The 16,548-nt window shown below is 46.7% G+C and overlaps 1 long non-coding RNA gene across 1 annotated transcript; it reads left to right on the top strand.

Annotated features, from left to right (window-relative positions):
- The first annotated feature begins 1,714 nt into the window (after nucleotides 1-1,714).
- Nucleotides 1,715-2,760, top strand: LOC123134539 (uncharacterized). Its single transcript, XR_006465663.1, has 3 exons — nucleotides 1,715-1,849; nucleotides 1,944-2,083; nucleotides 2,631-2,760. It is a non-coding gene; the product is annotated as an uncharacterized lncRNA (long non-coding RNA).
- Nucleotides 2,761-16,548: the final 13,788 nt, after the last annotated feature.

Here is a 16,548-nt window from a genome sequence, read left to right on the forward strand (position 1 = left end):
ACAAGGAGGCCTCGACCTCTGACGAGGAGCATGCTGGTTTCATCCAAGTTGAGGAGGGTCGGTCCGTGTACCTACGTGGTTCCTCAAGCCTCCCGGAATGAGGGCTTCCTGTGGAGCAGAGGCCATGTATTGCTCCATATGGAGAAACGTAACTAACTTTGTCTTCCCATTTTCTACCTTCAATGTATGCAACAATTGCTAATAACTTTGGCTTCTCATTATGTAGCGGGTGGAAGAAAGCTGGAGCTAGCAGGGGAAAGTACCAACTCGTGAATGGCGTCCTTGGGAGCCTCATTAAGGAGCATTACCCTGGCATGGTTACTTTGCCTGGGGATGGCAAAGTTCCGGAGCCAGCACGGACCTGGGGCCACTACAAAGCCTATGAGGATATTGGTGTAGCCAACAACATCGAGTTCCGCAACAAAGCCGAGCGGGTCTTTGCCGAACTTTGGGTAATCATTAAGTTTCCCTCACACTATCTATAAAACTATATTTACTTTATTTTTCTTAACAGAATGCTAGCAGACTACAATACTACAGCAGTAGGAAAACTATCTAGAAAACTTAGGTTTAGATTTTACTTTATTCTCCTTAACAGAATGCTAGCAGACTATAATACTACTGCACCAAACTAATTTTCTCTATATTTGCAGGATTTCTATAGATGCGAGGATGGAAAGTTGGAGGAGGCACGAGCGGTTGTCAACGGACATTGCCCGAAGCTTGTGCGTAATTTGATGCATGAAGCGCGCCCTTTAGCCGTCCGCAAATATGTGGCAACTCAAGGCTATAAGAGTCTTTATAAGAAAGCCGGTAGGAGACTCCGTCTTGAGAAGGACAAGTACATGTAGGTAAAGCATATTCATGCTAGTTATTTCCTCAACAGGCTGGCACTCAATTTCCTATTGACGTATATGAGATGCAATTGATCAAGTAGGTTACTCCGAGATGGTGCGTCGATAAGGGGGAGTGTTGGGAGCGGATCATGGACTATTGGTGTTCCGAAGAGTATAGGGAGAAAAACAAAGATTATAGAAATCGGCGAGGGGCAATGCTGGATCCACCACATCATCAAGGCAACTTGAACGTTATGGAGTACGGTGAACGTTGGGTATATCTTACTTCCCATATCGATTTGTTCTTCATAAGCTTTTTCTTGTCATACATGTTGCCAATCCTTGTGATGAAATTTTAATCATGTTGCTTTGGTTGCAGGCATCTCACCATAATGCTCCACTGCCGAACCTTTTCGTCTCGTATGCTTTGGCCCATAAGGCACCGTACAAAACAGCCACGCCTTACGATGAGAATGACACAGCGTCCGCGTACTCCAGCAAGACCGGCTACAATCGGATGGAGAAATTTAAAGGGATGGCAAAAGAGTTGAAAGGGCCTGAGTATGATGTGACAACAGAGCCTCTTGACCACGCTTTGGTCATGATCTCTAGAGAAGGCAGCAAACATGGCAAGGAAGCAATTGTAGGAGGCATGTTCCCTAGCTCCTCCCATAGCTCTCTCCCTGAATACAAAGCTCGGTTGCGTATCTCAAAAATCTTCTACATATAAACGCTTGACTCCAGCTATGGTTGAGATGGAGGTATTCTATACAAGTCCTTCTATATATGTTTGTTTCTTACTTACTGTTGGATTGAAGATGCAATTGCCATGCCATATTTTGCAGGCCCGACTGGCGGAGGAGAGGCGAGTGGTGGAAGAGGAGAGGGCGGAGGAGAGGCGAGTGGCGGCGGAGGAGAGGGCGGAGGAGAGGCGACTGGCTGATGAGAGGACGCAGCAAGCGGTGCAGCAGGCGGTGTTGGCACAAACTAGTCAATGCTTTGCAATGTTTGCGGTTAGTTCCTTAATTGCCAAACACATACATAATCTTCACTCAATCATAATCTTCTACTACCAGTACTTAATCTTCACTCAAACATAATTTGCAGGCTTATTGTACCCAGAATGGTATGCCCGCTATGCAGATGCCTCAATCAGGCCATGGATCTAATGCTGATGGATCTTCACATGCACGAGGCCCAAGCGACAACAACCTTGGTGGTTCTCCGAATGTTTGAGATCGAGTATGGTTAGTGCGTACATATCTCATTTACGTAGGTCTCAAATTTGTCAACGTAGAAACAAGTAGCTATCTTGATTCTTGAAGATCAAACTTATAAGTAGAGACAAGTAGATACCATTTGAACCGTTTCAAACTATAATCCATTTGAACAATTTCAACCATGATCTTAATTAACTATATGCATTCTTGAAGCTATTTATTTTCATGATTTAGAGAACACTTGAAGATATTCATGATTTAGAGACAAGTAGCTACTTATTTTCATGATTTAGAGACCATTTGAAGATCTCCATGATTTAGAAACTTGTAAGTAGAGACCGTTTGAACCATTTAAAGATCAGACTTATAAGTAAAGATCTAGTGTTAAATTAGCATGTTCAAAATTGGATAAGTGTTCAAGAAACTCCATATGTACTAGAAGCTTTTATTTTGGAAACTCACTATGGAATATGGATCACTATTTATTTTGTAGTGTCGAAGTACTTTCTTTTGTCTATTTGGCATATTGATGATTTCAAGCACGTTATTTGACACACACCATTCAATCTTGTAGGTTGCCACCTGGATGCTCTTTGGACTACGACATGGACATGAAGGCATTTGTTGTAGTGCCAAATCTTACGTAGTGATGCCATCTTTGTTCATTGTGTATTATATGCTGTGGAACTTTGTTTTGGGACTATATGCTATGGAACTTTGTCCTGGGACTATATATGTGCTATGGAACTTTGTTTTGGGACTATATGCTATGGAACTTTGTCCTGGGACTATATATATGCTATGGAACTTTGTTTTGGGACTATATGCTATGGAACTTTGTCTTGGGACTATATATATGCTATGGAACTTCATTCTTATATTTGTTCATTGTTGCTTATATTTGCTATGGAACTATGCTGTCCTGTTATGGTTCTGTGCTGTTATGGTTCTATACTGTGTATTAAACTGTTTAATTTCTGATTAAAAAAGAAGCTTTGCCGTCAAGGGATAGACGGCAAACATGCCACATGTCGCTAGCCTGTGCTGCCGCTGGCATTTTGCCGTCTTGCCAACAGGCAGGTTGACTGCAAAGAGGTAGAGTTTTGCCGTCTGGGCCAGCACCAACTGGCGGCAAAATATGAGTCTTTGCCGACTGGGAAAGGAGCACCAGATGGCAAAGTCCTGCTATTTTGCGCACTGGGCCAACAGTGACAGACGGTAAAGTATGCTTCTTTCCCGTCTGCCAAAACTGATAGTTGATGGCAAAGATAATAGACTTTGCCGTCTGGTTGGACGGCCGGTAGACGGCAAAATAGTTGACGCCGTCTGTCAGACAGTCCGTTCCGTCTGGTGCAATTTTTTGCCATCTACTTTCTCCAGACTGACGACAAAAATATAGACTGACGGCAAAGTCTTTGCCGCCAGGAAAAAAAAAGCAGACGACAAAGTATTCTTTGCCGATTAATCTTTGCCATCTGACTTTGCCGTCTACTTCCTGACGGCAAACTCTTTGCCGTCTGGATTTATGTCTTTGCCGTCTGTTATGCACAGACGGCAAACTAGCAGTTTCCTGTAGTGCTTGCTTCACTTATATCTATTTAGAGAGATGATAGGAATTGGTCATTCACATGGTTAGTCATAAAATCCTACATAAACTTGTAGATCGTTGAATATGATATGTTTGATTCCTTGCAATAGTTTTGTGATATAAAGATGGTGATATTAGAGTCATGCTAGTGGGTGGTTGTGGAATGCAGAGACACTTGTGTTGAGGTTTGCAAGTCCCGTAGCATGCATGTATGGTAACCATTGTGTGACAAATTTGAAGCATGGGGTGTTTCTTTGATTTTCTTACTCATGAGTGGCGGTCGGGGACGAGCGATGGTCTTTTCCTACCAATCTATCCCCCTAGGGGCATGTGTAGTAGTACTTTGGTTCGAGGGCTAATAAACTTTTGCAATAAGTATATGAGTTCTTTATGACTAATGTGAGTCCAGGGATTATACACACTTTTACATTTCCATCATTGCTAGCCTCTTTGGTACCGTGCATTGCCCTTTCTCACCTCGAGAGTTGGTGCAAACTTCGCCGGTGCATCCAAACCCCGTGATATGATACGCTCTATCACACATAAGCCTCATTATATCTTCCTCAAAACAGCCACCATACCTACCTATCATGGCATTTCCATAGCCATTCCGAGATATATTACCATGCAACTTCCATCACCATCGTATACATGACTTGAGCATTCATTGTCATATTGCCTCGCATGATCGTAAGATAGCTAGAATGATATTTTCATGGCTTGTCCGTTTTTTGATGTCATTGCTACGCTAGATCATTGCACATCCTCGTACACCGCCGAAAGCATTCATATAGAGTCATATCTTTGTTCTAGTATCGAGTTGTAATATTGAATTGTAAGTAAATAAAAGTGTGATGATCATCATTATAGAGCATTGCCCCATAAAAAAAGAAAAAAAGGGAAAGGCCAAAGAAGCCTAAATAAAAAAGGGGGCCAAAGAAGCCCACCCAAAAAGAAAAAAAAGAAAAAAAAGGAAAAGAAAAGGGGCAATGTTACTATCCTTTTTCCACACTTGTGCTTCAAAGTGGCACCATGTTCTTCATATAGATTGTCTCCTATGTTGTCACTTTCATATAATAGTGGGAATTTTCATTATAGAACTTGGCTTGTATATTCCAACGATGGGCTTCCTCAAATGCCCTAGGTCTTCATGAGCAAGCAAGTTGGATGCACAACCACTTAGTTTCTTTTGTTGAGCTTTCATACATTTATAGCTCTTAGTGCATCCATTGCATGGCAATCCCTACTCCTTGCATTGACATCAATTGATGGGCATCTCCATAGCCCATTGATTAGCCGCGTCGATGTGAGGCTTTCTCCCTTTTTTTGTCTTCTCCACATAACCTCCATCGTTATATTCTATTCCACCTATAGTGCTATATCCATGGCTTGCGCTCATGTATTGCGTGAGGGTTGAAAAAGCTGAAGCGCGTTAAAAAGTATGAACCAATTGCTCGGCTCGTCATCAGGGTTGTGCATGATGGGAGCATTTTGTGTGACGAAAATGAAGCATGGCCAAACTATATGATTTTCTAGGGATAAGCTTGCTTTGGCCTTGTTGCTTTGAAAAGACATGATTGATTTATTAGTACGCTCAAAGTATTATTGTTTTTTATGTCAAATGATAGACTATTGCTTTGAATCATTCGTGTCTTAATATTCATGCCATGATTAGACATATGATCAAGATTATGCAAGGTGCATTCCACATCAAAAATTATCTTTTTTATCATTTACCTAATCGAAGACGAGCAGGAATTAAGCTTGGGGATGCTTATACGTCTCCATCGTATCTATAGCTTTTGATTGTTCCATGCCAATATTATTCAACTTTCATATACTTTTGGCAACTTTTTATACTATTTTTGGGAATAACATATTGATCCAGTGCCTAGTGCTAGTTCCTGTTTGTTGCATGTTTTATGTTTCACAGAAACCCAATATCAAACGGAATCCAAATGGGATAAAAACATACGGAGAATTATTTTGGATTATTTGGGATTTTCCGGAGGAAGAATCAACGCGAAACGGTGTCTGAGGTGGCCACGAGACAGGGGGGTGCGCCCACCCCCCTGGGCATGCCTGGCACTCTCGTGGGCCACCCGTAAGGTGGTTGATGCTCTTCTTTTGCCTTAGGAAAGCTAATTTTATGAGAAAAATCTGGGCGAAAGATTCACCCCAATCGGAGTTACGGATCTCCAGATATAAAAGAAACGGTGAAGGGGCAGAATCTGAGAACGCAGAAACAGAGAGATAGATCCAATCTCGGAGGGGCTCTCGCCACTCCCACACCATGGGAGCCAAGGACCAGAGGGGAAACCCTCCTCCCATCTAGGGAGGAGGTCAAGGAAGAAGAATAAGAAGGGGGGCCTCTCCCTCTTGCTTCTGGTGGCGCCGGAACGCCGCCAGGGGCCATCATCATCACCGTGATCTACACCAACACCTCCATCATCTTCACCAACATCTCAATCACCTTCCCCCATCTATATTCAGCGTTCCACTCTCCCGCATCCCTCTGTACCCTCTACTTTAACATTGTGCTTTATGCTTCATATTATTATCCAATGATGTGTTGCCATCCTATGATGTCTGAGTAGATTTTTGTTGTCCTATCGGTGATTGATGAATTGCTATGATTGGTTTGAGTTGCATGTTTTATTGGTGTTTTCCTATGGTGCTCTCCATGTCGCGCAAGCGTGAGGGATCCCCGCTGTAGGGTTTGCAATATGTTCATGATTTGCTTATGGTGGGTGGCGTGAGTGACAGAAGCATAGACCCGAGTAAGTAGGTTGTTTATGTATGGGATAAAAGGGGACTTGATGCTTTAATGCTATGGTTGGGTTTTACCTTAATGAATCTTTAGTAGTTGCGGATGCTTGCTAGAGTTCCAATCATAAGTGCATATGATCCAAGTAGAGAAAGTATGTTAGCTTATGCCTCTCCCTCAAATAGATTTGCAATAGTGATTACCGGTCTAGTAACATAGTCAATTGCTTAGGGATAATTCCACAACTCCTACCACCACTTTTCCGCACTTGCTATATTTACTTTATTGCTTCTTTATCTAAACAGCCCCTACTTTTTATTTACGCGTTCTTTATTTTCTTGCAAACCTATCTAATAACACCTACAAAGTACTTCTAGTTTCATACTTGTTCTAGGTAAAGCAAACACTAAGCGTGCGTAGAGTCGTATCAGTGGCAGATAGGACTTGAGAGAATATTTGTTCTACCTTTAGCTCCTCGTTGGGTTCGCCACTCTTACTTATTGAAAGAGGCTACAACTATCCCGTATACTTGCGGGTCATCAATAACCAAAGGTTCACTCGAATATCATTCGTGTAATCATAGGGACCGATATGGGCGTCCATGGTTCCGCTATCGGTCATTGAACAAAGGGGTTTCGTTCATGTCTATGGTTTACCGAACCTACAGGGTCACAAACTTAAGGTAATCATGATATGTTGAGTGTTAGTGGGATGGGAGTGATAAGAATATATTTGTGGAACTATTTCATTAATATCCGGAATAGTTCCAAGAGGTTTTGGAAGCGTTTCGGGGTCACCGGAAGGGTTTCGTCGAATATTGGGTAATACTGGGAATATCTATATATATATATATATATATATATATATATATATATATATAGGTGGAAAATATTTCCGGTGATGTTAAATTATATATACAATGCTCTAAAAATGTTTAGAACAAATATTATTTAATTTAATATCAATTGGCCTAATAAGTCCAAGAGGTGGAAGGAAACTTGGGCCAAAAGGCCCAAGTGGGAAAGTGCCTCCCTTCCCTAAGGAAGGGGGCCAAATAGGAGTAGGGGAGGAATCCTACTCCTCCTCCCCTTTGTTGGATTCCCCAAGGAGGGTTACCCTCCCTGGTGGCAGCACTCCCTCTCCCCTCTAACCTATATATAGTGAAGGTTTGGTGCCCAATTTATATACATAGGTTTTGGAGCCTCCTCTAATTTATCTGCTACATGTTCTAATTGGTCCTAATTGACTAATAAGCGCGAGTCCTAGCCATCTCTAATCCTCATAATTAGAAGCCCTGTTAGGTTCTAAACTCCTCCCTCTAATTCTCCGGCGACGATTAGCTCTGGATGATGAAGCGCCACCAGATCATGGAGAACGTACCTTGCAACCAAGTAGAGAGGCGGTTCTTTCGGTCTTCTGTTCGGGGGATTGTTCGAGGGCGGTTCGCGGGATCACAATCGACGTTCGAGAGACTCGAAGTACGATCTACACTGACTCGTCTACTTTCGCCGCACTCTAGGAGTCGGTAACGATCGTTGATCTCAACCCAATATCACTACAAAAAAAAGACAAATCCCTGACATTTTGGGTCGAACAATTTTTTTTGTCATACTTATGACACTTCTATGACGATAATTGTGACAAAACCCGGTATCATCATAGATGTGGTGGGCTCCTACTTATATGACAAAAAATCATGACAAAAAATAGGCTTTTCGTCCTGGGCGGGCTGGAGAGCAGTTGCATGACATTCTTTGGGCCGTCCATGACAGAAAAAACCATGGTAGAAGCGAGGGCGAGGAAAATATAGGGGAGTTCCCGGTTACGGTGGATGGTCGGTAGCCGGTGGAGGGCTGGATGAACAGTAGCCCGTGGAGGGGTGGTTGAACAGGACCCCGTGGAGAGGGCTGGTTGAACAGTAGCCAGTGGAGGAGCTCGCGGTGGAGGCTGGATGAACAGGAGCCCATGGATGAACATCATAGGTGGAGGTTGGAGGAGGTCGATGGTGGATGAATAGTAGCCCGTGGAGGCTGGAGGAGGTCGACGGTGGAGATGAACAGTATCCCATGGAGTCCCATTTTACGGTACGCCACACCCCTCCCAATGAACAGGACCCCCGTTTCAACTGTAGCGCTCCAACACAAGTCTGTTTCCTCCATTTTGCAGTACGCCACACCCCTACCGATCAACAAGGACCCTGTTTTGAACGTAGGAGGTCCAACAGAAGTCCGTTTCCTCCATTTTACGGTACGCCAGACCCCTCCCGATGAATAGGATCCCGTTTCGACCATGGCCAATCGAACACAAGGCCGTTTCCTCCGTTCTGCGGTACGTCGGGCCTCGTTTCCATCGGCTGTTCCGTCCAAGCCAGTTGGCTCCGGATGAATAGCATGTGTTCCGCTTACTTCCGATGAACACGACGCATTTTGTTGCCTCCCCATGAACATGATGACGATGCAGTTTCTCTGTTCCGACCCAGCCATGTACACAAGCCCTGGCCGTACATACGCACGAGTAGGCGTTCGAGACCCTGCCTATATGTACGTACGTGTCCGTATTTACTTTCTTGCACCTTGGCTGCTGTACGTATGTGTACATGCTGCGTGCGCGCCTCTACTACGACATGTGCGCGCCTCTACATCGACCAGTATGTACGTATACGTTCGTGAACAAAATGATAACCTCTACGTACGTTTCGACCAGGTGGGTCCCGACTGCCAGGCACTTCATTGCATGCAAAGATGTAGCTGGTGGGTCCCAGCAGTCAGGGGGCGAATCATTTTTTTTGTCCGTAATATGGACGCACTTCCTTGCGTACGAAGATGTAGCTGGTAGGTCTCAGCAGTCAGGGGGGAAGGTTTTTTTGCAATATACGGTGGCCCGTCCAGTGGGTCCCTGCTGTCAGGTGGATGAATCATTATTTTCCGCGTAATAAGGAGGCACTTCCTTGCTGCGGCCGTGGACCCATCCGTCAGCCTCTCCACGTACAATACTCTTCCGATGAAAGTCGGTCATTGATCACATTGACCACGCCGCGCCGAGAGCACCAAGACGGTGGACGACGGCAAGGCCTAGGAAGGGGACGGCGCGGAGCTGGGGAAGACGCGATAGTGGATGCCCATGCAGAGAGGAGTATGAGGGTTCACTGGTTCGGCTGCGATGTGAGGCTGCCGTCGCGGCAGAATAACAGGGGGTGTGGGTGAGTAGAGGGATGGCCTGGCCAGCGGTGGGAGTAGTAGGGGGCGGTGAGGCCTCTGAGGCAGGAGCACGCGACACGACTGGCGCTGGTTTGGGCGGCTGGAGCAAGAAGACCAGAGGTTGAAGAAGCACTACGGCCGTTGGATGAACATCGTATGGTAACTGGAGCTAGAATCGTTCATATTGACTAAGTTGACAAAGCCCTCCGTCCCCGTCAACTTAATAGGCCCACAAGTCAGCCTCCCACTATGCTGGGTTCCAGCTAGCAGGGGAGTATTCATTTTTTGTGCGTAATAAGGAGGCACTTCCTTACGTGCGAAGATATAGCTAGTGGGTCCGACCTGTCAGTGGAGAGGACATTTTTTTCATGAAATACAGAGGCCCTTTCGGTGGGTCCCAGATATCAGGTGGGGGAATCATTATTTTGTGCGTAATAAGGAGGCATTTCCTTGTGTGCGGTCGTGGAACCAGCTGTGAGCCTCTCCACGTATAGTCCACGTCCGATGGATGTTGTTCGTTGACCATGTTGACCAAACCACACCGAGAGCACCATGGCGGTGGACGACGGCGAGGCCTAGGAAGGGAACAACATGGAGCTGGGGAAGACTCGGCAGTGGTTGCCCACGCGGTGGGGAGTATGAGGGTTTACTCGTCCGACTGCCGTCATCGAAAAATAACAGGAGGTGTGGGTGAGTAGAGGAATGGCCTGGCCAGCAATGGAGTAGGGTGGGGCGGTGCAACCTGTGCGGCAGCACAGCCGTCCACGGGAGGCAGGAGTAGGTAGTCCCACCGACGCTGGTTTGGGCGGCTGGAGCAAGAAGATCAGATATTGAAGAAGCAGCATGGCCGTTGGATTAACATCCAACAGTCACTGCTGCTATAATCATTTGTGGACTAAGTTGACAAAGCCTTTCGTACACGTTGAGGGAGTCCTAGATTAAGGGGCCCTCGGGCGTCCGGCCTATTGACATGGGCCAAACTGATGGGCTGTGAAGATACAAGACCGAAGACTCTCACCTATGTCCGGATGGGACTCTCCTCGGCATGGAATGCAATCTTGGCGCCCGGATAAGAAGATTCCTTTCTCTGTAACCGACTTTGTACAACCCTAGTCCCCTCCGGTGTCTATATAAACCAGAGGGCTTGGTCCGTAGAGGCAATCATAATCATACAGGCTAGACTCCTAGGGTTTTAGCCATTACGATCTCGTGGTAGATCAACTCTTCTAATACTCATATTCATCAAGATCAATCAAGCAGGAAGTAGGGTATTACCTCCATAGAGAGGGCCCGAACCTGGGTAAATATTGTGTCCCCTGCCTCCTGTTACCATGAACCTTAGACGCACAGTTTGGGACCCCCTACCCGAGATTCGCCGGTTTTGACACCGACATTGGTGCTTTCATTGAGAGTTCCGCTGTGAAGTCCAAGACAGAATTGATGACTCGCCTTGTTGTCAAGGACAGTATCACCTCCGGAGGAGCCTTGGCACCAGGTCAAACCCTTCGGCTGGGCGGCATTACCATGACCGCCCGTTCGGCCGTCAAACCAATGATGACTTCTCGGGTCATCAAAAATTGCCTCCGTGTTGATTCCGAATACTCCAAATGGATGGATCCGACAGAGTTGTCGTCTTTAAATGAGCTCCTTGATCGCATCACCGCCCTGGGGGTCGCTACAGACTACGATCGGATTGGGCTTAAACCCGATCAGAGAGAAATCAAATCTCCACCGATCACCCATCAGGTAGCGGTAATTGAGGAAAGAAACAACAACTCTCCCTCTATGTTAAGGACGAACTATGTTCAGATTTCCGGGCTTGAAGAGCCAGATACCCATCCACGGAACAACACGCCCTGCCCTCCGGACTTAGAATCGAACAACGGGCCTGAAAAATCAGTTGATACCCCGGAGCTCGAGCTATCAAGTTCGGAAGTTTCTCAAACTCCGGATCCCAAATTGGGTCAGGGTTCACACTTAAATCCACCCACCCACCCAGATACACATGATCTTGTGTACATACAATAGCAGTCTCAAGAAACGGACCATCACTTTTGGGTCAGATTCCTCCTTGTCAAAAACAAGATCAAAGACTGCAGCGACGCAGACCCGATCTCATTATTCTGCAACAATTGCATGGACAAGGGAATCCTCAATGCCATTAACCGTCATCGCGTATTACACTTCGCTGAGTTGGCAACCATAGTACAGAAGTACTGCGCAATTGAAAGCGCCTGGAATACCCACGCAACTCCCTAGGAGGAACCAGTTTCCACTCAACCCATTGTCCGGGCAAAAAGGATGCACCCTCATGGGTCACCCAATCCAATATTAAAGAAATTAAAGCCCATTACGGGGCGCGGAACCGTTCTAGAGGGATGGCTTGATAAGCCATGCAAAATATACACAACACCGGATACTATACCAACCCACAGCCTTAGAGCATGTTGGATACTCTGGCAAGTGGCCAAGAGCGGTGAGGATCTCCTCACCAAAAATACCGCAGAGCAACACCCCACGGAAGACGACGACCTCAGAGTATTGACAGTCTTCGAGACGTTCACCTCAAACAGTAGGTGCAAAAGGGCACTCTGCGGCCTCGCTGAAGTCTGCCAAGTCGCAGCAGTAAACCCCTAGGACGACACGGCCATAACTTTCAACGCCGGTGACGAACCAAATTCAAGACAGTCCGGGCACGAGTCGCCTTGGTCCTCAGTCCAATCATGGACAACTTTCGGCTTACCAAAGTGCTCATGGACGGCGGCGGCAGACTAAACCTCATTTACGAGGAAACTCTCAACAAAATGGAAATAGACATGAGCCGCATTGAGAAAAGTAGCACGACCTTTCGAGGACTCATTCCAAGTCAGGAGGCACGATGCGCGGGAAAAATCACACTTGACGTGGTATTCGGCACGCCGGAGAATTATCGGTCCGAAGAGATAGCCTTCCAAGTGGCCCCTTTCAACAGTGGATATCATGCCTTGTTAGGGCGAGATGCCTTTACATGCTTCCAAGCTATTCCTCATTACGGGTACAGGAAGCTCAAGATGCACGGGCCCAATGGTATTATCACTCTTGCCAGTGATCCGGGCATATCACTCTGCGCCGAAAACAAAACCGCAGCCCTGGCCCTCGAGGCATTGTCGGAAGCCCTCTCGGCCGAAGAGTTAACCGGACTACGCTCCACGGTGGATAGGGACGACGTGATCCTAGACAAGCGACCCCAATCCACCTCCTTTAAACCAGCAGTTGAAATAGTCAAATTTCAAGTCCACCCGACGGACCCTAAGAAGACAGCATCCATCGGGGCACAGTTGGACCCAACGGTTGATGCCGTGCTACGAGAGTTCCTGCGCGAGAACTGGGACATATTCGCGTGGCACCCTTCTGATATGCCAGGAATCCCATGCAAGTTGTCTGAACACAACCTAAACATACTGAAGGGATATAAACCGGTCAAGCAAACATTGCGGCACTTTTCTGAACCCAAATGACAAGCTATGGGGGAGGAGCTAGCCAAGTTAATCGAGGCCGGATTCATCAGAGAAATAAAACACCCGGACTGGATGGTAAACCTGGTGATGGTGCCAAAGAAGGATAAATCCTGGTTCCTATGCGTCGATTTCAAAGACCTCAACAAGGCCTGCCCTAAGGATCCATTTCCCCTCCCTTGCATTGATCAGATTATTGATGCTACGGCCGGACACGACTCACTGTGTTTCCTTGACGCATACTCTAGATACCATCAAATCAAAATGAAGGAGTCCGACACAGCGGCAACAACATTCATTACCCCATATGGGCCGTTCTGCTTCAACACTATGCCCTTCGGACTTAAAAACGCTGGCGCCACCTATCAACGCATGATTCAAACATGCCTGGAGAAACAGATCGGCAACATAGTTGAAGCGTATGTAGATGACGTCGTCATCAAAACTAGGCACGTCGAGTCATTAATAGACGATCTGCGTCCACATTTGACAACCTCCATACATATGACATCAAGCTCAATCCAGAAAAGTGCATTTTCGGCGTTTCCACTAGAAAACTATTGGGCTTCATCGTTTCCAATAGAGGAATTGAGGCGAACCCAGCTAAAATCCGAGCTTTGCCATAGTTGGCTACGCCAACAGACCTTAAACAAGTCCAAAAACTAGCCGGATGTGTGGCAGCTTTAAGCCGCTTTATCTCCAGACTCACTAGCTCCGCCACCACCACCTCCTCCTCCTCTTCCACCTGAGCATCAGGCAGATCAAGATGGTGATCTGCTGCTTCCACGTAGTCAATAATATTGACGTTCACAACTTCACCATGATGAATTCACCTAGTATATATGACCGACATCCCATACAAGTGTAGATGATTTTGCACAGTTAACTAGGGTCTTGTAACTGAATTCATACAACTGCTACATGGGAAGAGCACATCTGATTTCCGATCACCGTACTCAGCTCTGAGAAAGTTCATGAAGTTTTCAACCCCCTCGACATATGCAGCGGAGAATCTTCGAGCAAAAGTTATCCAAGTCCTATCCATCTGTTAGACATACAAATTAGTTCTTCTACTAGATATTGTAGGAAAAACATATATGTTTTTTTATGAAGTCCAAAAAAAATACCTAGGTCGATGTCTAAAGCTATGGCAAGATATTTGGACAAACAGATCTTAGTAACGAAATATATGTAAAGCTAATTCAGCAAACAGATTTGAGTGCTAAATTATGGCAGGCTATTTCAGCAGTCAATGAGGCCGAGCACACAACCATCAAACTATCGAAGGCCATCACAACAACAAAGATCGAATATAAAATGGTGTAGAGCTATTAGACCATGGCATTCTACGTCACAATAAATATATGGTAGGATATTTTAGCAACTAATCGGCCTTGGCATGCCATCTCAGCTAAGCAGATTGGGTGCAGAACAGGGCAAGTAAGCTTCCTAAGCAGAGCATATTGTATGTAAACTACTTCGGCAAATAGTGAGACTAACAACGTCTATGAGCTAACATTCAGCGCTACACCAACATGCACGGGGCCTCAGTCTAGAATGCGTGTACCACGGGAGAAGCTGACCGCCGTGCGTCTCCACACGAACGTCGCCAGCAGTGGCGGCACTGACCGCCATGCACCTCCACAAGAACGTTGCCAGCGGTGGCGGCGAGGCTAGAGGATGGCAGTCTATGAGAGCATACTGTGGGAGTGAGAGGATCACCGTGCGACCCCTCGATGAATCGCGACACTGACGTATCGGTGCGGCGGTGTGGGCAGCTTTGGCGGAGTGAATGGAGTGGTGGGGGACGGGGGGAGGGGGTTTGGGGAATATTATTGGCTAGTTGGCCGAAGGGCGGTTGAATTCGGGATTTGGGGGGAATTTGGGGGGGGGGGGGGAGGGAGTATTTTCGGCGGTGGGCGGGGGGAGTTTGGCGTATGGTTGTTTTCTCCAAGTGCAGTCCCAAGTGTCAGTGAAGAGGCAACCGAAGCGCGTTCTGTTTGTGTGAGCCGTGTGCAGGACCGAACGTGTGTGGGGTGCAATGCGGCCGCGACAGGGGTGCTGTGAGTGTACCGCCTTTTTCCTTTTAAACTAGGTGCTTCGCCCCCTCAAAAAGAACTTGGTGCTTCGCGCGATCCATCGATACTACTACTTGTAATCTTGTAATACCAACTAAAACGGCGCGGTCGGATCTTTCCCCGCGTGATATACTGGGAGGTTGGCTTAGTTGGTTTTTTAGGACGAGTAATGCTACACCTACGTAATCCCAGTTACGTAATTAACATAATGCGAAACGTGTGAGCTGCTGATTGTAGATTGGGGGGGGGGGAGAGGCCCACCACCATGAAAATCAGGTAGGAGAGAGAGGCAATTTACATTAACCCTTTCATAGGTTCCCGTAGATGTAGAAAGATGTGAAATGCGTGAATGTGTAGAGGACGTACTATTGGAGTGCCTAATATAAATTGTGTATGTAGACCCTATGTGTTTATTTATTTCACATGTTAGCTTTGTCTCGGTTCAATAAAAAGAAGAGTTGGTGATGATGGTGTGCCTTTCATCCTGCAATATAGGACATACGATCTATATCTAACGGATAGGAAGGAAACTATGACAATTTACCCGCACTCCTCTCCACATTTGCAGATAAGGCCTTCCCTTGTTCATCCTTTTCTCCCACAAGATCTTGATGTTCCGTGCAATGCACGGGAATCTTGCTAGTACTCCTACAATATACTATATTATTGTGAAAGTTCATATATACCGGCCGAGATTAATGCAAACATGGTAGATTTTCATTACATTTCAAACTTTTATAGGAAAGAAAAATAAAAGAAACCCTACCCTAAACCTATTCTACGGTGGCGATCGATGTCCTCCATCTGTGATATCTATGTATGGGGGCGGGGTTCAAGACCCGTGAAGTGAAGGTGCGGTCTCTGGCGAGGAAGAGTAGAACACGGGATATGGACCGGCCAATTGGCACACCATGCAGTGCCGCCTCCCATGCCCTACTCATCCTCGGAGGAGTCCCCGACCTCTGCGGTGCCGGACATTGGACGGCGGCAAGTAGGACGCGTGGCTGACGGTGCTCCCGTCATCGGTCGCCAGCGTGGCCACCGCTTGTGCGGTCGCATCCGCGTCCGGCTACGCCGCTATTGCGACACGAGATGCGACTTGAGTGAGGGCTGCGACCTCGAGCTTCATCCCCGAAGACAAGCTCTCCCGCAGAGCGTTCGCGCTCGCGATCATGGCGGATGCGGTGCTAGGTAGGAGGACGATGCGCTATGGTGTGGAGGTTAGCTGGGTGTTGCCGCTTTAAGTAGCGCATTCTAGTGAGGCCAAGCGTCTGGGTGCGTCCTCAAGTTGCCGGAGTTGGTTCCTCGGGCACCGAGCCTCTTAACGACGGCAAACAGACGGACGACATGAATGCGGGCAGCTGGTGC

The sequence above is a fragment of the Triticum aestivum genome, chromosome 6B, assembly GCF_018294505.1.
Source record: "Triticum aestivum cultivar Chinese Spring chromosome 6B, IWGSC CS RefSeq v2.1, whole genome shotgun sequence".
NCBI lineage: Eukaryota > Viridiplantae > Streptophyta > Magnoliopsida > Poales > Poaceae > Triticum > Triticum aestivum.